This window comes from Pristiophorus japonicus, chromosome 21, assembly GCF_044704955.1.
Source record: "Pristiophorus japonicus isolate sPriJap1 chromosome 21, sPriJap1.hap1, whole genome shotgun sequence".
In the NCBI taxonomy this organism is placed as follows: Eukaryota; Metazoa; Chordata; class Chondrichthyes; family Pristiophoridae; genus Pristiophorus; species Pristiophorus japonicus.
The window spans coordinates 14931880-14953501 of record NC_091997.1 but is presented as its reverse complement, the minus strand read 5'-3'; the positions used below and the strand labels follow the sequence as shown (position 1 = coordinate 14953501).

Below are 21622 nucleotides of genomic sequence, written 5' to 3'. Positions count from 1 at the left end.
GAGACACTGGCTAGGGAGGGGATGGAATTAGTAGGGAGGGGATGGAATTGGTGACTAGGGGATGGAGTTTGTGACAGGGGCCAAAGACAATTATTTTGGTCTTCCCAATGTTTAATTGGAGGAAATTTCAGTTCAACCAGGACTGGATGTCAAATAAACAGTCCAACAATACAGAGGCAGTGGAGGGGTTGAGAGAGGTGGTGGTGAGATAGAGCTTGGTGCTTTCAGTGTACATGGGGAACCTGAGATTGTGTTCAACCGTAGCCATCAAATTTTGGTATAACATTTTAAGTGTTTTTTGAAATAATGTAGAGCAAGTTTGTAATTCGCTCCAGCTTGACTGTTCCGTCTAAATGTTGCATATCTGTTTTCAACTGCTTTCAGTGAATCGTCTTTTGGTTTATCCCTCTTTTGATGACTAACGGTGACATCATTACACGATCCCACAAGCAGTCTGCTAAGACCATCAACGAAAAACTCTAGGAATGATGCAAATTCAATATTGTTGGTGAAATCATTATTGTTATAGAAAAACTAAACTTAGTAATAAAATAACACAGAATGAAAAAGGCCATTCAGTCCGTCAAGCCCACTTCTTCCACACACCATATACAATCTACACTATCATGAAATCTACTCCATCCATTAAATGCCCTGTGGGGAAGCAATGTTTCATATTACCCTATTCTCCCAAAATAATCGGGTCGGGTTCATCAGCTTTGGCTGGCTGTGATCCACAAGACCTTCTGCATTCTGAGTCCTGGTGCCCGATGTTAAAAGTGGAGGCGGGAAGGGCACGCGCGAGCCTCAGAGCTGGCGGCGAGATGGAGAACCAACTGATCTTAACAGCCGGGCCTGATTTAAATAGACCTTCCCAGAGTTCCGCCTGGCACCACGCCAGATCCACATGCTGTCCGGCTGGTGGCAGGAAGTCGCAGCCGGGGTCCCACAGGGAAGATTCCCAGCAGTCAGTGGGAGGACGGGTCTGGAGGCAATCGGGGCGAAGCCGGCTGGGAATGGAGCAACCTTAGGCCGGTAAGTCAACTCAGTCTCATTTTAACCTCTCCTTCGCACTATTCTCGTTGGGGGGAGGGGCTTAAAGCTCAGGCCATTGTTTCCCATGTGTAATGTATGTACCTGTGAGTATGTTCACGGATTTGTAGAGCTGTTGATTTTATATGTTTTAAAGTTTAATTTGTTTTATTGCCAGGTTTTAGTGCCCCCTCCCATTTTAGCCAGGGGGCACTTGTATAATTTGTGATTTTAGTGCCACAAAAAATCCACAAAAAAAAACCACAAAAAAAAGGGCACTTGAAAACTGTTTAGAGTGTCGTTTCCCCCCCCTCCCCCCCCACCACCCCCACCACCCCACCACCCCTTTAATAAAGGGGCACTTGAACTAACTGTTTATTTTGTCTTCAACTAAAAGAGTTGTAGAGCTGTTGAGTTCAGCCCGACTGCCTGCCGCTCTTCCGCAGTTACATCCGAGCCAGGGTGTCCTTGGAGGTGGAGCACGCGGTGTCCACTGGTACGCTCGCGGCCTTCCGCGAGAGGTGGGCGCCGGAGGGACTGGAGTGCATCACCACCCCCGGCAACCAAATTTTAATTTGATTTTATATGTTTAAAGTTTATTTGGTTTATTGTGCCGGATTTTAGTGTTCCCTCCCTTTTAGCCAGGGGGCACTTGTATAATTTGTGGTATTAGTGCCCAAAAATCCCCACAAAAAAACACAAAAAACCCAAAAAAGGGCACTTGAAAACTGTTTGGAGTGTCCCCCCCCTTTAATCGGGGGCACTTGATTTAATGTTTGTTTTGTTTGCAACAAAATAGTTGTAGAGCTGTTGAGTTCAGCCCAACTGCCTGCCTCTCTTCCATGGTTACATCCGAGCCAGGGTATCCCTGGAGATGGAGCACGCGGTGTCCACCGGTACGCTTGCGGCCTTCCGCGAAAGGTGGGCACCGGAGTGACTGGAGTGCATCACCATCCCCGGCAACCAAATTTTAATTTGATTATTATTGTTTAAAGTTTAATTTGTTTAATTGCCGGTTTTAGTGCCCCCCCCCCCTTTTTAGCCAGGGGGCACTTGTATAATTTGTGTTTTTAGTGCCCAAAGAAAACCCCCCAAAAAAACAAAAAAAACAAGGGGGCACTTGTTTGAAAGTGTTTGGTGTGACTTCCCCTTTAATCAGGGGGTACTTGATTTAATTTGTGGCAACCAAAAGAGTTGTAGAGCTGTTGAGTTCAGCCCGACTGCCTGTCTCTCTTCCGCGGTTACATCCGAGCCAGGGTGTCCCTGGAGATGGAGCACGCGGTGTCCACGGGTACGCTCGCAGCCTTCCGCGAGAGGTGGGCACCGAAGGGACTGGAGTGCATCATCACCCCCAGCAACCAAATTTAAATTTGATCTTAATGCCTAATGTTTAATTTGTTTAAGTTGTCGGTTTTAGTGCCCCCTCCCCCCCGCCCCCCCCACTTTTAGCCAGGGGACACTTGTATAATTTGTGTTTTTAGTGCCCTCAAAAAATAACAATGGGGCACTTGAAAATATTTTGGAGTGTCCCCCCCCCCCCCACTTTTAATCAGGGGGCACTTGATTAAAGTGCACAAATAAAATAGTTGTAGAGCTGTTGAGTTCAGCTCGTATGCCTGCCTCTCTTCCGCGGTTTCATCTGAGCCAGGCTGTCCCTGGAGATGGAGCTCACGGTGTCCACTGGTACACTGGCGGCCTTCCACGAGAGGTGGGCGCCGGAGGGACTGGAGTGCTTCATCACTCCCGGCAACCAAATTTTGATTTGATCTGTTAGTGTCTAAAGTTTAATTTGTCTATCTTTCTCGGTTTTAGTGCCCTCGCCTCCCTTTTAAAAAAAACAAGGGGGCACTTAAAAAGTTATGGAGTGTGCCCCCCCTCTTAATCAGGGGGCACTTGATTAAAGTGCACAATTAAAATAGTTGTAGAGCTGTTGAGTTGTGAGTGGCTTAGTGATGGTCACAAGACTCAATAAAACCCCAGGCAGTTGGGTTCAGGGGATCTGTGGTGACGCAGGTGGTTGCGAGCCTGGTGGATGAACTGGTAATGTGTAGTGTAATTGTTAAACGTTTGCTAATAACACATTTCTTCGTTGCAATGTGTGCTATGATTTCTTTAGCAAATAACCCACAAAGCAAATACATTACAGTTACCTAGGCATGAAGACAAACAAACCTAATTCTCACCACCTAGTGCAATTATCAACAGAGAGACAGCACGATTGAATGGTTCATTTACCTGGGTGAGCCACCCTTGCCAATCGAGGATCAAATCCAACACTCAGTATCTTTTCTGTCCGTCCAGAAAAAAGTTCACCACAACGCTGGATATCACACAGTTTGGAAACTCATCCAGTGGATGAAAACCACCAGACTTGGAAAACAAGCAATCTCCATCATAATCATTTCCTTTTTCATGCCACAGCTTAAAGTGGAATCGATTCCCATTCACAGAGGCACCAACCTATGGAAAATTATATTTCTTCTTATTTGCTTTTTTGCTATTATCTATTTATACTCCTTCCTTCCTTCAGTGCCAGCTGTGACTCAGTTGATGGCACTCTCACCTATGAGTCAGAACTTGAGCACAAAAAATCTAGGCTGACACTCCAGTGCAGTGTTGAGGAAGCATTGCACTGTTGGAGCTGTAGTCTTTCGGATGAGATGTTAAACTGAGGCCCAGTCTGCTCTCTCAGGTGGACATACAAGATCCCATTGCACTATTTCTAAGAAAAGCAGAGGAGTTATCCCCGATGTCCTGGCCAATATTTATCCCTCAATCAACATAACAAAAAAAAACAGATTATCTAGTCATTATCACGTTGCTGTTTGTGGGAGCTTGCTTGTGCACAAATTGGCTGCCTGGTTTCCTACATTACAACAGTGACTACACTCCAAAAGTACTTTATTGGCTGAAAACACTTTGAGACGTCTGGTGGGCATGAAAGGCGCTATATAAATCCAATTCTTCCTTTCTTTCCTTCGTTCCTTCCGTCCCTCCTTCTTTCTTTTAACAATATGGCATCAAATTGGATATGGCCTGAAAATGGGTGGTGTCATGGGCCAGTGCTGTTTGGTGCAGGAAGCATGCCCTCTCATGCTGCCTGCTCATTGACATGATTGGAGTGCTGATCTCAGTGCTAATTGTGCTTCTGGTTGGCTTAGCGCTCAACAGGTGTGCCAATATCGGGTGCAGTCCAATAGCCAGTAATGTTCTGCCTCGTCTCTCTCCACTACTTGAGAAGGTAATTTGATGCAGCAGCACCTCATTACCACTCGAGTTTAAAGACATAACTCAGCAGCTAAACAGAGAACAAGCCAGAAGGTTCTCGGGTGCGGTTCGCAAGGCATTGGTAGTGCCAGTGGAGAGAAAGTGGGGGTATCCTGGTCCTGAAGGCTCTGGCAAGAGATAGCTGCGAATGTTACAGCTAACAGTGTCATATCACAGACTCCAATACTGCGTCTCTCACAGGTCAAGGTGAGTGAAAGCTTCAGCAAATGCCATATCCCACTCTCTGTCGGTTCCATTGAAATGAATCATAATCCGATTTTGGATCGATTTAGCATCATGCAATACAGTCCCCACGCTATAAATATATTTTCACGTGTTATTCTAGAAATGACAAGTTCATAGATGCAAATCATTTTTTGCTGCTCCAGCTATATCTTGTATACAAAGGAAGATTCATTTTGGGAATGTATCAAACTAAAATATTTATCAGATTGAAGCATCTGAAACAAATGTCTCCAATTCCCTGTAGTTCTATACTTACCACATCCAAGTTTGTGTTTTCCAATACATGTACCAGCTTTTCCAATTTTGTTTCTTTTGTGAATAAAAAAAATCTTCATCCACCCAAAGAAGGTATTTAGTTGTGACCTGAGAAGCTGCCAAGTTTCTTCTAGCAAACCATCCCGGAGAAGAAAGAAATTCCAAATGTTAAAGATCAATAAGTGTTGACAATTTGGTTTCATTGAAATGGGTTTGGTCTCAATAATGCTACACCAATGATCATGCTTATTTAAAGTCACATGAGAACAATGGCAGAAAGATTACTCTGCTCCCTAGTATTTTCCTCATCCCTCGTCCCCCCTCACCCCCCGCCGTTCTTTTGATTCAATTGAAAGGCTTGTACATCTCTCAAGGATGCTGTCCAAAATGTGGAATGGAAGGGAAACCTGACATGTAAGTTAACAGAGAACAAGAATAGTAGCAAGACTGCAACTCACCTAAAGGTGCTTCTACAGTAAGGAGACAATAAATAATAGAGAAAAGGCACAATCAACCTTAATGTCAGCAGGAATATGAATTCTTCTTAAATCAAAACCAAGCAAACATTTTTCTCTAAAATTACATAAGCCCAGATTTTGCAATCAGCGGTGAAGTAATGGCGCTCACTGTCCACAAAGTTTTCATGGGCCTTTGAGTGGAGACTTGCTCAAATCTGCCACAAGAACTGGTGCAGCGCCCTCTACAGGGGACCTGTGGTGTCTGTCAGCAGGCCAAAAAACAGTGATGCCCTTCAACCAATCAGATTGAAAAATCTTCACTGAGCTACGCGGTGTCTAAACCATGAAGTGTGAACCAAGAAGTTTAAATTAGGTTTAAAGCATGTACAGAAGACAAACTAAAGATTGGGAAAGACAGGTGGAATTAATACACATACATACATACATACATACAAAGTAAAATAAATTAGTTTAATTTTTTTTTAAACACCAATTAACTTTTGAAGGAATTAGATTACACACTTGTAAAATTAAATTTTCAGGGCCAGAGAATTTTTTTGGCAGTAATGATGTGGCATCTGTATGGGTAGAGCTGCGGAATACCAAAGGGCAGAAAACGCTAGTGGGAGTTGTGTACAGACCACCAAACAGTATTAGTGAGGTTGGGGACAGCATCAAAGAAGAAATTAGGGATGCGTTCAATAAAGGTACAGCAGTTATCATGGGCGACTTTAATCTACATATAGATTGGGTTAACCAAACTGGTAGCAGTACGGTGGAGGAGGATTTCCTGGAGTGTATTAGGGATGGTTTTCGAGACCAATATGTCGAGGAACCAACTAGAGGGCTGGTCATCCTAGATTGGGTGATGTGTAATGAGAAAGGACTCATTAGCAATCTTGTGCAAGGCCCCTTGGGGAAAAGTGACCATAATATGGTAGAATTCTTTTATTAAGATGGAGAGTGACACAACTAATTCAGAGGCTAACTCCTGAACTTAAGGAAAGGTAACTTCGATGGTATGGGACGTGAATTGACTAGAATAGACTGACAAATGATACTTAAAGGGTTGACGGTGATAGGCAATAGCAAACATTTAAAGATCACATGGATGAACTTCAACAATTGTACATCCCTGTCTGGAGTAAAAATAAAACGGGGAAGGTGGCTCAACCGTGGCTAACAAGGGAAATTAGGGATAGTGTTAAATCCAAGGAAGAGGCATATAAATTGGCCAGAAAAAGCAGCAAACCTGAGGACTGGGAGAAATTTAGAATTCAGCAGAGGAGGACAAAGGGTTTAATTAGGAGGGGGAAAATAGAGTATGAGAGGATGCTTGCTGGGAACATAAAAACTGACTGCAGAAGCTTCTATAGATATGTGAAGAGAAAAAGATTAGTGAAGACAAACGTAGATCCCTTACAGTCAGAATCAGGTGAATTTATAATGGGGAACAAAGAAATGGCAGACCAATTGAACAAATACTTGGGTTCTGTCTTCACGAAGGAAGACACAAATAACGTTCTGGAAATACTAGGGGACCGAGGGTCAAGCGAGAAGGAGGAACTGAAGGAAATTGTTATTAGTCAGGAAATTGTGTTAGGGAAATTGATGGGATTGAAAGCCGATAAATCCCTTGGGCCTGATGGTCTGCATCTCATAGTACTTAAGGAAGTGGCCCTAGAAATAGTGGATGCATTGATGATCATTTTCCAACAGTCTATCGACTCTAGATCAGTTCGTATGGACTGGAGTGTAGCTAATGTAACACAACTTTTTAAGAAAGGAGGGAGAGAGAAAATGGGTAATTATAGACCGGTTAGCCTGACATCAGTAGTGGGGAAAATGTTAGAATCAATTATTAAAGATGAAATAGCAGCGCATTTGGAAAGCAGTGACGGGATCAATCCAAGTCAGCATGGATTTATGAAAGGGAAATCATGCTTGACAAATCTATATTAGAATTTTTTGAGGATGTAACTAATAGAGTGGACAATGGAGAACTGGTGGATGTGGTGTATTTGGACTTTCAAAAGGCTTTTGGCAAGGTACCACAAAAGAGATTAGTGTGCAAAATTAAAGCACATGGTATTGGGGATGATGTATTGATGTGGCTAGAGAACTAGTTGGCAGACAGGAAGCAGAGAGTCGGGATAAAGGGATCCTTTTCAGAATGGCAGGCAGTGACTAGTGGGGTGCCACAGGGCTCAGTGCTGGATCCCCAGCTATTTACAATATATATCAATGATTTAGTTGAAGGAATTGAAAGTAATATCGCCACGTTTGCAGATGACAGTAAGCTGGTTGGCAGTGTGAGCTGTGAGGAGGATGCTAAGAGGCTGCAGGGTAACTTGGCCAGGTTAGGTGTGTGGGCAAACGCATGGCAGATGCAGTATAATGTGGATAAATGTGAAGTTATCCACTTTGGTGGCAAAAACATGAAGGCAGAATATTATCTGAATGGCGGCAGATTAGGAAAAGGGGAGGTGCAACGAGACTTGGGTGTCATGGTACATGAGTCATTGAAGGTTGGCATGCAGGAACAGCAGGCGGTGAAGAAGGCAAATGGCATGTTGGCCTTCATAGCTAGAAGATTTGAGTATAGGAGCAGGGAGGTCTTACTGCAATTATACAGGGCCTTGGTGAGGCCTCACCTGGAATATTGTGTTCAGTTTTGGTCTCCTAATCTGAGGAAGGACGTTCTTGCTATTGAGCGAGTGCAGCGAAGGTTCACCAGACTGGTTCCCGGGATGGCAGGACTGACATGAGGAGAGACTGGATTGGCTGGGCCTGTATTCACTGGAGTTTAGAAGAATGAGAGGGGATCTCATAGAAACACATAAAATTCTGACGGGACCGGACAAGTTAGATGCAGGAAGAATGTTCCTGATGTGGGGGAAGTCCAGGACCAGGGGTCACAGTCTAAGGATAAGGGGTAAGCCATTTAGGACCGCGATGAGGAGAAACTTCTTCACTCAGAGAGTTGTCAACTTGTGGAATTCTCTCCCACAGAGAGTTGTTGATGCCAGTTCGTTGGATATATTCAAGAGGGAGTTAGATATGGCCCTTACGGCTAAAGGGGTCAAGGGGTATAGAAAGAAGGAAGGAAAGGGGTACTGAGGTGAATGATCAGTCATGATCTTATTGAATAGTGGTGCAGTCTCAAAAAGCCGAATGGCCTACTCCTGCACCTATTTTCTATTTTTCTATGTTTCTATAACAGAAAATAATTGACAGCACTGTTATGACCTCCGACATCCCAAAGTGCTTCACAGCCTTTCTAGTAATGTTGAAGTATAGTCACTATTGTAATATAGGGAAACACTGCAGCTAATTTGCATGCAGCCAAGTGCCACAGACAGCAGTGAGATATATGACCGAATGATCTGCTTAAGATATCATAATATATGGACACCAGGAGAACTCAGCTGCTCTTCTCCAAACCTTGCTGTCAAATATTTTCTGCTCAACTGAGGACAGATTTAATACCTAATCCAAAAGACAGCACCACCGACAGTGCAATAATCCCTCCGTACTGTATTGAAGTGTCAGCCTAGAGTTTTTGTGCTCAAGTCTCTGGAGTGGGACTTGAACCCACAATCCTTCTGACTCCGGCAAAAGTGTTACCACTTAGTGAATGCTGACATCCAAGAGTTGGCGCGGGGTTGTTGACCAAATAGCTTCCTTTAGTACTGCAGAATTTTATGATTTTTATTTTATAAGTCTGCATGCTTTTGTGAATAGACTTGATTTGGTGTTTATGCGATATTCTCAATCTATATTGGAACAGTCAACATTGAGATTGGGTCACAAAGGCTCGAGAGCTGTAATGGTACCATATGATTCCAATTCAACTAATTGTGCTTTGAAATCTAATTCTGGTTTAAAGTCTGTACATAAATTGAGTACGGGAATCTTTACTGTGCTTTTGCGAATGGCGTTGTGTATTGCTCGATATGTGGTCCTTCAATTTTTTCGGTAATGTCACTGTCATCTGCAATGATTATTGTCATGTTTGGGTAAAACCACCGAACGCTATCTATCATAATTCAAAGCTTATGATATCTTAAGAATGTCTTTGTTATGATAACCAAGGAATAGATGTTACTGTCTAGAATAAGGAAAATAAAAATCTCAGTTAGTTGAAGAAACAAATTTTATTCAAATATACTGATCAAATCTCTGATTTGTAACCTACATTCCAACCAAATTTACCTGGTCTAGGATCATGTAAGCGTAGCATTGGGGTCTGCCTGACAATAATCGGAAATACAGCGGTATGCTCTTCAAACTGAAAAGACACTTTTGTAAAAAGAAAAATATGTAAAATATGCATCAAACAAAATATTTTCTGTGTAGCAAATTTATAAAATTTCATTGACTGATTGTAACAAAAATAGCAGAGTCATTTATGCAACAGATGCAATATTTAATTCTGGATCTTAATATCAAAGAGGAATCTTCCTGTTAAACTCAATGATACAACAGTCTTTCTGGTCCTGGTGAATTCTCCATTATATCATTGGTAGAGGAGCTCAAAGAAGAGGCTGTAATGAGAACAACTTTGCTGGTTTGCGCAAGAGGCCAGAGTTGGAGGAGTGCAAAGATCTTGGAGAGTTGTAGGACTGGAGGAGGTTACAGAGATAGGGAGGGGCGAGGCCGTGGAGTGATTTGAAAATAAGGATGAGAATGTTAAAATCGAGGCATTGACAGATCGGGAGCCAATGAAGCTCAGCTCATGGTTGAAGGGGACTTGGGTCAACTTAGGATATAGGCAGCAGAGTTTTGGATGAGTTCAAGTTTATGGAGGGTAGAAGATAGGAATCTGGCCAGGAATCCTTTGGAGTCATCAAGTCTAGTGGTAACAAAGGCTTGGTAAGGGTTTCAGCAGTAGTTGAGCTGAGACAATTGCAGAGATGAGCCATGTCACGGAGCTGGATGTAAGCAGTCTTAATGGAGCAGACATGGGTTCGGAAGCTCAGCTCAGGGTCAAACAGGACACCAAGTTTGCGATCTGGGAAGAACCCTCATTTTGTTAGATGGGAATGTCCCCTGGCATAGGGAGCCAAAAATTAAATTTAAGCATGTTTTGTTTTTAATGTCTACATCATGAAGGAAGGTCTGCAATAAGCTACCACGAAAGGGGATTTATTTCATGTTCAGGTTGAGTTGACAGGTAATTCAAAACGACATCAACAAATAAAACTTGGCAGGCTACTGTACTTGCCTATATCAGCTGTATGAATGTGATACCTCTTGCTTGTGTAAGTAACATATTTGAGTATTGCATTGATGAGTTCCAAACTTGGGCTTGTTACTGTCAGTTCTTTCTCGCCGAAACCTTTTAGCACAACCTCAGGGACTTCAGCAATTGTATTAAATACTCCTTGCGTAGCTTTCAGTTTGATGTAAATAACAAGAAAATAGCTAATTTACCTCACGTGTCACAGAATATTATGTGTAATTGTGTAATATTATACTACAGCATGTTTGTGCAACTGAGCATCTGGGGAAGATGGTGGCAGTCAATATCTGTCAAGTGAAAGAACCACAACTTTTATTCTCTGAAAAGTATCTTAAATCTTCCAATGGATTCCCCCATTTTGGACTGTGAATTTCATGGGAAAATATAGAATCCTTTTATAATTGGAGACTGGTATTATTTTAAATAGTAGAAGACTTTATGGGTCCAATTTTGCAATCCTGATTAAAAAGTCGCAAGGACTTAATCACATCCACTGTTGTGTATTGCAGAACAGTGGGGGGCTGGACTGGCTGGATAATGCAAGCTCAGTTCATTGGTATAATTTAAATAATCCCTGTTATGCTGCTGATGCCTTGGGTAGGAAGTGTGCCTGCATGCGGGGGTGGGCCTGCAGCTAAAATCTAACGATAGGAAAGTACGGGCTGAAATTGCCTCGTGATCTGTCAGAAGTCAGCCCGACTCGTGCTCCGCATAGCGCCTTTAACTACTTTAGTTAAAGGGGAGGGCTGCTGCAGACTCTGTATGGCCCTTTGGTGGCTGCAACTGGGCCGCCGGAGACAATCTGGAGCGGGCCAGCAGCTTGGCACGCAAAGAGGAGTGCCGGGCTGCATGATGGCGGCCTGGTTGCGACGAGGGCCGCCATTGTCGGGCCAACTAAAAAAAGGCGGCTGACCCAAAAAAAAAAAATGCCGGCCTGGGGCGGATGTCAGCGCCCCACAAAGCGGACGCTTACATCGGCCCACATTCGTCTCGCGACCCTTGGGGCAATTTCCCCCACAGAGCGCAAAGGTGTCGGCGCATGGCGATGACTTCATCGCCAGGTGTGCGCTGACCCGGGGTGCAAATTGTGGTGCGTGGCACAAACTCCAAATTACTCCCAAAATCTCGGGGGCAATTTCGCTCCAGGTACCACCTGGGCAAAAAGGCAATTGCATCCCATTAGCAAAAAAGGGGAAATTTCAGCTCCTAAGGTGGTGTTGAATAGGTTCAATGTTGTCTACAATACCTTCAGCAAATGGCATTAGATGTGGATGAAGACAATTTACTTTAAGAAATATGGCACGGTAAAATTGCCCAAAAGTCCCATGTATCAGATAATGGCTCCACATTCCAAAGTATTGCTTGATAACTTGTCTGTATTTTGCTCACCAATGCCGACCGTTTACACAATCTTACAGCTCTGTCATTGCATGTCATGGATACCTACACCTCTGCAGGGCACATATTCAAGACGCAAGGTACAATTGAAAACCTTGTGACGCTCATACCTTCCAAAAGCAAATCATTGGAGTACAGTCTAGCTCCAAGATGTATTTTCACTTACTAACACACAGATTGGCCTCATAGAATCATAAAATCAGAGAATCATCATCATCATCGGCAGTCCCTCGAACGAGGATGACTTGCTTCCATGCCAAAAATGGATGAGTTCATAGGTGTTTCAATCATATTCCGGATCCCAAACTATATGTTGAAGGGTGGAAGATACCAGTGCGTGGATTTTTTTTAATGTGTGGTGGCCGTTGCACCCCAGACACCACACGAGCTTGACAGCGCTAGGTCTTGGTCCAGTGGCAAGGATTAACCAAGACGACTGGAGACCAGCTCTGCTACACGGACCTAGTGCGCACACATATCACAGTGTGGGCTGGCCCATGCTGACCCTGGGCCCACTTCTCTTCTGGCCCCGAACTCATGCCTCTCCTGGGCCCCGATCACATCCCTCCACGAACTTGTCGCTCCTTTGCCTGAATTCACCGCTCCTGCTGTACCTACCCGCACTGCAATCATAGAACAGTACAGCACAGAAGGCGGTCATTTGGCCCATCGCGTCTGCTTTGGCTTTTCGACGAGAAATCCAGTTAGTCCCACTTCCCCGCTCTTTCCCCACATCCCTGCAATTTTTTCTCCAAGTAGTTATCCAAATCCCTTTTGCTAGCTACTATTGAATCTGATTCCACCACCCTATCAGGCATTGTGTTCCAAATCCTAACCACTCGTTGTGTAAGAAAAAAATGTCCTTGTGTCGCCTCTGCTTGTTTTGCCAATTACTTTAAATCTGTGCCCTCTGTTTATTGACCCTTCAGTCATTGGAAACATTTTTCTCTATATTTACTCTATTTAAACCCTTCATGATTTTAAACACCTCTATCAAATCTCCTTTTAGCCTTCTCTGCTGTAAGGAGAATAACCCTAGCAGTCTATCCACATAACTATAATCCCTCATCCCTGGAACCATTCTAGTAAATCTCTTCTGTACCCTCTCCAAAGTCTTCCGGTCCTTCTTAAAGTATGGTGCTCAGAATTGAACATAATCCTCCAGCTGGGGCTGAACAAGTGTTTTATGTAGGTTTGACATAGATTCCTGGCTTTTGTACTCTCTGCCTCTACTTATAAAGCCCAGAATCCCATATGCTTTATTAACTGCTTTGTTAACCTGTCCTGCAACCAAGATTTGTGCACAACACCCCCAGGATCTCTCTGTTCTTGCATCCTCTTTAAAATTATATCATTTAGCTTCTATTCCTCATTTTTTGTACCAAAATCTACCACCTCACAATTTTCTGTGTTGAGTTTCATCTGCCATGTGCCATAGTCCATCGGCCTGTCTATATCTTCTTGAAATCTGTTACTATGTTCCTTACTGTTTAGTACACTTCCAAGTTTCATTTCGTCTGCAAATTTCAAAATTGTGCCCGGTACCCCCAAGTCGAAGTAATTAATATATATCAAAAATGGCAGTGTTGCCAGTACTGAACCCTGGGGAACATCATTGTATACCTTCATTCAGTCCGAAAAACAGCCATTCACGACAACTTACTGTTTTCTATCCCTAAGCCACTTTTGTATCCATGCACGTCACTGTCCATGTACCCCTTCAACTTTAGGGGCATAAGATTCGGATCCTTCGTGTGCGTTTTTTGGTGCTACAAGTGCCGTTTGGTTCCAAAAAGGTGTTTTTGGTGCATGCACACACTTGTGGCGTGATTTATGTCAGACGCCATGTTGGTAAGGGTATAAGTGCGCGCAGTTAACGTTTGCCAGAAGTATGCAGAGCAGGCAGATCATGACATCAATCAGCGTGCAATGGTGATTTGACAACAGCAGTGCAAATTTGAAGCTCCACGCTCCAGCTAACGCCCTGTGGCTATCATTCTACAAGTGTTTGGTGCATTCTATAGTGGCTTAAAGTTGCTAAAGTCTACAGGGTATGGTGTTACAGGTGCTGACGGACTTTTTCCTGACTTCAAGGCTTCTGCACAAATCAATTCCTGTTAGATATGGGTGCCCTAATAGGCATTCCCCTTGGAGTACAGCACAACTTGAAGAATGAACAGAGGACATACAGAGCAGGACAGGCGACTGGAAGAGGGAAGAGGAGTAGAGGGAGAAGGGCTCTCCGTAAGAGGCCATATCCACCCAGGGTGTTCAGGGAGCAATTCTCCGACCTGAACCTCAGCGAGGAACAATGTGCGAGACATCTGCACTTCACTAAGGACCTTCTCTTTGGAATCTGCCACCTGCTGCAGCCACATCTGCAACCTCAGAGCAGGGCAAGGACAGCATTGCCAGCGGCAGTGAATGTGATTGTGGCGATGAACATTTATGCCTCTGACTCCTTCCAGGCAGGTGCTGGAGATATTTGCAATAACTTGCAGTTTACTGACCACTGTTACACAAGGGAGGTCACTGAGGCTTTCTATTCCAAGAAAGCTAACTACATTTAATTCTCTCTCGCCAGCAGATGGAATGAGCTCAAGCCTTCACGAGGTTTGCAGACTTTCCCCATGATGCAGGGCGGCATTGACTGTATGCACATTGCTTTGCGGCCACCGCATGTCAACTCTGCCATGTACTGGAACCGAAAGGGATTCAACTTCCTCAAGGTCCAGCTGATGTGTGACCATAGGCAGAAATTCATGCAGGTTGAGGCCAGGTATCCTGGCAGCAGTCAGGATGCCTTCATTCTGTGGCAGTCCGCTGTGGCACTGAAGCATTTGAACCACCACGGTATACTAAAGGCTGGCTACTGGACGACCAGGGCTGTCCGCTGACGACATGGCTCATGTCCCCAGTGAGCAAACCACCCACACATGGGCAGCTTGCATACAATGAAAGCCATGCTACTACACAAAATGTGATATAGTAGTCCATGCTGGCACAACTCTTCCGCTGCATGGGCAGCTCTGGAGGAGCCCTGCAGTACTCGGCAGAGCGGGTGTCAAGATTTTGTGCTGGTCTGCTGCATGCTGCACAACTTTTCCACTATGAGGGCACAGCCCTTGCCACCCTATCTCCAACCTCCCTTCCTCTTCAAATCCTTGAATGTGCTGTCGCCACCCAAATCTGTACCCAGCTTTCCCGCAACTCCATGTTTGAATCCTTCCGATTGAGTTTCTGCCACACTGCTAAAACTGATTAATTCAAATTATTGCATAATTCAATTTTTTTGTGCAAAAAATGTCTTAGACTTAACAGGAATAGAATCTCATCTCATCCAAAAGGCAGTGCCTCCGACCAATCAGCACAGCACTGAAGCATTAACCTAGATTATGTACTCAGATTCCGGAATGGGGCTGGAACCCACGATCTTCTGACTCCGAGGTAAGAGTGCGACCACAGAGCCAAGCTGACACTCAATATCCTGCTGGCAATCATCATCTGGACTCGCATGTACAGAATGGCACCTTCAATAAGGTGCAGGAGGGCTACCAGTAGCTGCGGAACAGTAGCCCGGTAGGAGTCAACGCCCACAGGAGAGGAAAAACTTGGAGGAAAAGAAGAAATGTAAGATTTTACATACCATATAGTCCTGTCTTTTCGATGCATGCACACCTAAACCTGGAGGAAGAGATTATGTTTTATATGAAATGAAAAATAAAAATGAATAATGATTATTGCGCTACTGAAAATTAAATTGATATTCTAACCTGGGATGATCGACTGTAGAGGCAGTACTTCAACTCCTTGGATAGGATAGCTTAGAGGAGAATTGGGTTGGGCTATGATTATATTCTTCAACGGTGATTCATTTCTGTATAGAAATAGGTCATTATAAAAATATAACTTTGTACATGCACTCTACTTTTGTTTTCAACTACAATAAATTTATTAATGGCCATGAAATTCCTTCCAACGTACGTCTCCGACCCGAGAATTTTTTGCGAAAGTACCTGGTGGTCGCAGAGGCAGCTTAGATTGTGGTGGGAGGCTTTCCCTTCTTGTGCATCGGAGTGCGCCCCCGTCCTCGAGATTCGCACGTAGAAGCTGGAGTCACGTGTGATTGGACAACCCACCACGGTACAGTATTCTCATTGATAGCAAATGGGACCTCTGTATCTCCGATTTCTCATTGCTATCAATGAGAAAAAGGCCCAAACACAACATAAAACATTTTAAAAAATCACCTCACATGTTTAAAATTAATTGAAATTAAAGTTAATTAAATGTTTGTTTGACTTTTTTTTTTAAAGAGTTTTAATAGGGTTTAAAAGAAACTTACCTTAGTGGACAAGGTTTTCAACGTAAAAATGTGTATTTAAATTTTATTTTTATATGTTTTAAAACTCTTACGCTGGTAAAAGTAAGCCATGCACCTGCAAATCGCCCAATCTCGCCCACGTGAATATCCTGGCTGTGGAGATGCGGAGGATCTGTCAAACAAATCTTGACAGTTCGTAAAAGCCGGTTTTGGGCGCATGCCCATTGCACGCCAAAAACCGGCTTTTGCAAGGCCACATTGAATCCGTATGTATTCAGTACAGACCTAGCGAGGCCAGAATTTTAGCTCCAATGTCTGCTCATCAACTCGAAACAAACTCCGTCCACTAGCCACCAACTCCATCCCTCTCCCTGGCAACTGTCTGAGAATTAATCGGATCATTTGCGACCTTAGTGTTCTATTTGACCTTGAGATGAGCTTCTGACCACATATCTGCTCTATCACCAAGCTGGCCTACTTCCACCTCATCCTTGCCTTTGTTACGTCTAGACTTGAATATTCCAACGATCTCCTGGCCAGCCTCTCATCCTCCATAAACGTGTGCGCATCCAAATCTCTGCTGCCCGTATCCTGACTTGCACCAAGTTCCATTTACCCATAAGCCCTGTGCTCACTGACCTACATTGGCTTCTGGTCCGGTAACGCCTCAATTTAAACATTCTCATCCCTGTTTTCAAATCCCTCCATTGCCTCACCCATCACTATTTCTGTTACCTCCTCCAACCCTACAACTCTCCAAGATCTCTGCACTCCTCCAATTCTGGCCTCTTGATTATCGCCAATTTTAATCGCTGCACCACTGGCGTCCATGCCTACAGCTGCCTCGGCACTAGGCTCTGAAACTCCCTGTCTAAACATCTCTGCCTCTTTACTTCTCCCTCCTCCTTTAAGACGATCCTTAAAATCTACCACTTTGACGAAGGTTTACATCATCGCTCCTTATATCTCTAAGTGGCTCGGTATAAAAATTTTTTCGATAGCACTTCCGTGAAGTGCCATGGGACTTTTTGTTACGCTAAAACCGCTATAGAAATGCAAGTTGTTGTTGTAGTGGAGGGTTTTATGTACTCCCACAATCCACCAGAAGCAAGTTTTCTGTTGAGTCAACCCAGAATTCAGAGCGGCAATCACTCACTGGAGCCCCACTTGCCAGGACTGTCTGGTGCAGGGTTGCATTGCTGCACCTTCTGACTCAGAAATAGGAATCCCACCAGGCTCACTCCCCACACAGAGTTAAATGTGGTGAACTTTTTTCATTTCCTAAAACCTCTGAAATAAATAGTTTAATTCCACTCCAAAATGCACCTGATTACAATACAAAATATGAGAGGAATTTACTTTTGTGCTGGATTTTTGGCTTTGATGATTTCGGTGTGGTAATAGTGGCAGGGCGGTAAATTTTGCACATGGGACTGTTTGCTCCTCAGTAAGTAAGATTTGGCAGCTGGGTCCTGAGTTAGGGGGCGTAATGTTAATAGAAGCATTGTATAACTCTCTTGGGCGCTAGCATGGGAAAATCCCCCAAACATTCCTAAAACATTGCCCATTCCACCACAACATAAGCCGGAAAAAAAATTAAAACAGAAAACAGTCACATTTACCTTAGGAGTCCATTACTTCCCTCTCTGCAGTCGGTATCATTGAACTGCCTAATTTCCCAGGCATTCACTGCGGGGCATACAGGTTGGGCTGAAGTCAAAACTCGCACCAGTGTCACAACCAGGGGCGTTGCACACCAGCGCAGCTCTTCCAGGCGTTGCTGCTCTGTGCCGCAGCAAAGCCAAACCCAAGCATACCTGGTGGGGAGCTGGAGGCCGACTGCCCACCCAGAAGACATCACCACTGCCATTGTCGCTGCTCAGGGGAAAAAAAACAGAGCGCAAAAGACCCCAAAATCCGCCCTATTATAGTGTCTACAGCACAGAAACACGCCATTCAGTTGGACTGGTCTATGCCACCGTTTTTTACTCCACACGAGTTTCCTCTCACACCTCTTCATCAAAGCATATCCTTCTATTCCTTCCTCCCTATTGTCCTTACCTAGCTTCTCCTTAAATGCATCTATGGTAGTCTCCTAAACTACTCCTTGTGGTAGCGTGTTCTACATTCTTATCACGCTTTGGTTAAAGTTGCTCCTGAATTTCCTTTTGGATTTATTAGTGACTATCTTATATTTTATCTAGTTTAGACTCACCCACAAGTGGAAAGATTGCCTCTACACCAACCCTATCAAACCTTTTCATGACCTTTGTATATGCTGATGACATTGCCTGAGCCACGCAAAACAAGTAACCTGTCCATCATCGAGTAGACCCTGACCAGTGATTTACAGAGGATGGAGGCCTACTTCTGCCGATGGCGACTTCGGCCAAACCTGCAAAAGACAGTCACCTCGACATTCCACTTCAACACAAATAAAGAAAACCAAGCTTTGAAAGTCTCCTTTAGCGGCACAGAGAAAAACCATGCCACAAAACCCACCTACTTGGGAATCACGCTCAATCGCACCCTGTTGTATAGACAGCATCTCCAGAACCTTGAGAAGAAACTGAAGAGTAGGGTCAACTTGATGCAGAAACTCGCTGGATCCACATTGGGAGCATACGCTCAAACCCTCCATAAAGCAGCACTCGCCCTGGTGTACTCTACAGCGAAGTACTGCGCTCTGACATGGCTATCAAATCCGCATGTCAAATCCTTAATGTCCAGCTGAATTCTACTACGAGAATTATCACCCAGGCTGTCCATGCTTGCAAACATCGCACCACCACACCTCCGCTGCGAATATGTAGTCTGCAGAAAATACAACCGCTACACCAGGCCGACTTGAAAAAAGTACCATCAGCCCATCTCAAATCTAGAAGGCCATTTTGGACCATTGCCGAAGCCCTTCAGCGATCTTCCCTCAGCCTTGATCACCAATGGCGCAATGCTTGGAAGAACTGTGACATATGGAATGGATTCCTTATAGAGGACCCCACAGTACAACCTGAAAGATCAATCCTTCCGTGCAAACATTGGACAACCATCAACTGCCTCAGAACAGGTCATGCTAAATGCTGCCACCTTCTCCATAAGTGGAAGATTAACACATCCCCATCAGGCAAATGTGGAGCTCCTAATCAGACCCTGGAGCACATCACTGAGCACTGCCCTCAGAGAAAATTTTCAGCAGCCTACAAGATATCCACGCTGTTACACAGAATGCTTTGGCCTGGATATCTGACTTGGATGTTGACATTTGATTTGCTTTGCTATTATCACATGAAAGAAGAAGATTTTGAAGACCTTTATCAGGTCACCCCTCAAAAATTAAAAGGGCGGTGGGTTATATTTTGGCTTCTGACCAATGAAAGCTGGGGGCCGATTTTCATCAAGGCCTCCAGCCACCAATGTGCCGCCGATGGCCACCGAGGTTCCCAACAATACTTTGGCTGGGATATTCATGGCCGAGGACCCTCGAAGATCGGTGGGCGGCAAATGGACGACGTACGCCGCCAATCTGGGCGGCAGCGGGTGGATGGTCTCATTCTCGGCGGCAGAGGCGCTTGCCACGCAAGTGCAGCTGAGGATGGAGTCGGACCCATGGAGGGTTGAAGAGCTGAAAAATAAATCACCAATATAAAAAAAAAAATTTTTTTAAACATCCAAACACTTTCAGGGGACCCCGTGCAGGTAAGTAATTGTTGACATTTTTTTTTTTTAAATGTTCACTTACCTTTTTTTCAGGTTCTTCAGACTTGCTGTCGGGGACAGTTCAGCCTCCAGCCAGTGGTCCACCCCGTTCTCCCGCCTACTCCTGCCCACATCAATATGGGAACTCGGCGGGCGGGAGGTCAGTTGTGCCACATGGGCGTCCGCTGGTTCCCGGCGGCTCTCTCCTCCTGCCTGCTCAGGCCACCTCCAAAGTAGCACTGGGCAGATCTTGACGAGGAATGTCGGTGGCAGTGGGCGGTGAGGTAATGAATTCCGGCCCCCTGGATTCAAATCCAGCTCACACTGAAATTCTCCTGTGTCTGGAATGGTCCAGTGTGAAATTTAGTTTGGGCAGTGCCAATCCAGGTCATGTGCTTACAGCATAAGGCTGTTGTCATAGTTGCAACAGGTCAAGGAATTGGGGCCTTCTGAGTTTGGGGTCTTGAGGAAGAACACAAGGAGTTTTAATCTGCATCCTAATCTAGGATTATTTTGGGTAGATTTGGACTTTTGGGAGACCGACTGTGCGCTTTGTTAGAGTTAAAAATTGCTCAAGAATAGCATTTTCAAAATTAGATACCTTTTTCTGTATTGTTCATACTATAGTTTTCTCCTTTCTTTGACAAAATATCTTTCTGATAAGATTTTTCTAAAGGCCATAGTCTCCCAATGTTACAGCTGCAATTATTTTTGATATATGACCTGTAGAAGATTTGAAGTTGATATTAACCAAAGTGACAAATAAAAGAAAAGGAGTTTCATATATCTGCTCATTATAATGGGGAGAAATTACAACATGCTGCGGTGCACAGGGACCTGGGGGCCCTTGTGCATGAAACTCTTTCAGAAAAATCATTGGGATGGGCCGCACACCAATCGAACCCTCACTCTTGGCGTTATTAGTACCACACTCTAACCAACTGAGCTAACCAGTTGCCCCTTGTGCATGAAACTCTTTTGAGTTTACCTGCGAAAACATAAAACATTAAAGAGTGCCACCCGACCTGGGTGACACTCCAGACATTTACAAGGCCCTTTTTTTCCCCCCTTTGTTTTTTTTTTTTTTGTGTTTTTCTTTTTTTGGTTTTTTTTTTGGGCACTAAAATCACAATTTTTCCCCAGTGCCCCCTATAAAAGGGAAGGGGACACTAAAAGCACCGGCAATTAAAACAAATTAACTTTAAAACGTAAAATCAAATTAAAATTTGGTTGCCGGGCGTGATGATGCACTCCAGTCCCTCCGGTGCCCACCTCTCGCGGAAGGCCGCGAGCGTACCGGTGGACACCGCGTGCTCCATCTCCAAGGACACCCTGGACCGGATGTAAGAGCGGAAGAGAGGCAGGCAGTCAGGTTGAACGACCCCTTCGACCGCCCGCTGCCTGGACCGGCTGATGGCACCCTTGGCCGTGCCCAGGAGCAGTCCTACGAGGAGGCCTTCGGACCTACCCGCTCCCCTCCGCACAGGGTGCCCAAAGATCAGGAGAGTGGGACTGAAGTGCAGCCAGAATTTCAGGAGCAGCCCCTTCAAATAGTGGAACAGGGGCTGCAACCTCGTGCATTCAATAAAAACATGGAACACGGACTCCTCCAGACCGCAGAAATTGCAGGCGGCCTGGGAGTCCGTGAACCGGCTTAAAAATTTGTTGCACGGCACTGCTCCGTGCACCACCCTCCAGGCC

At 44.6% G+C, this 21622-nt stretch overlaps 1 pseudogene; it reads right to left on the bottom strand.

Annotated features, from left to right (window-relative positions):
• Positions 1–267: 267 nt before the first annotated feature.
• Positions 268–21622, bottom strand: part of LOC139234102 (beta-1,4 N-acetylgalactosaminyltransferase 2-like) — a 31848-nt pseudogene continuing 10493 nt past the window's right edge.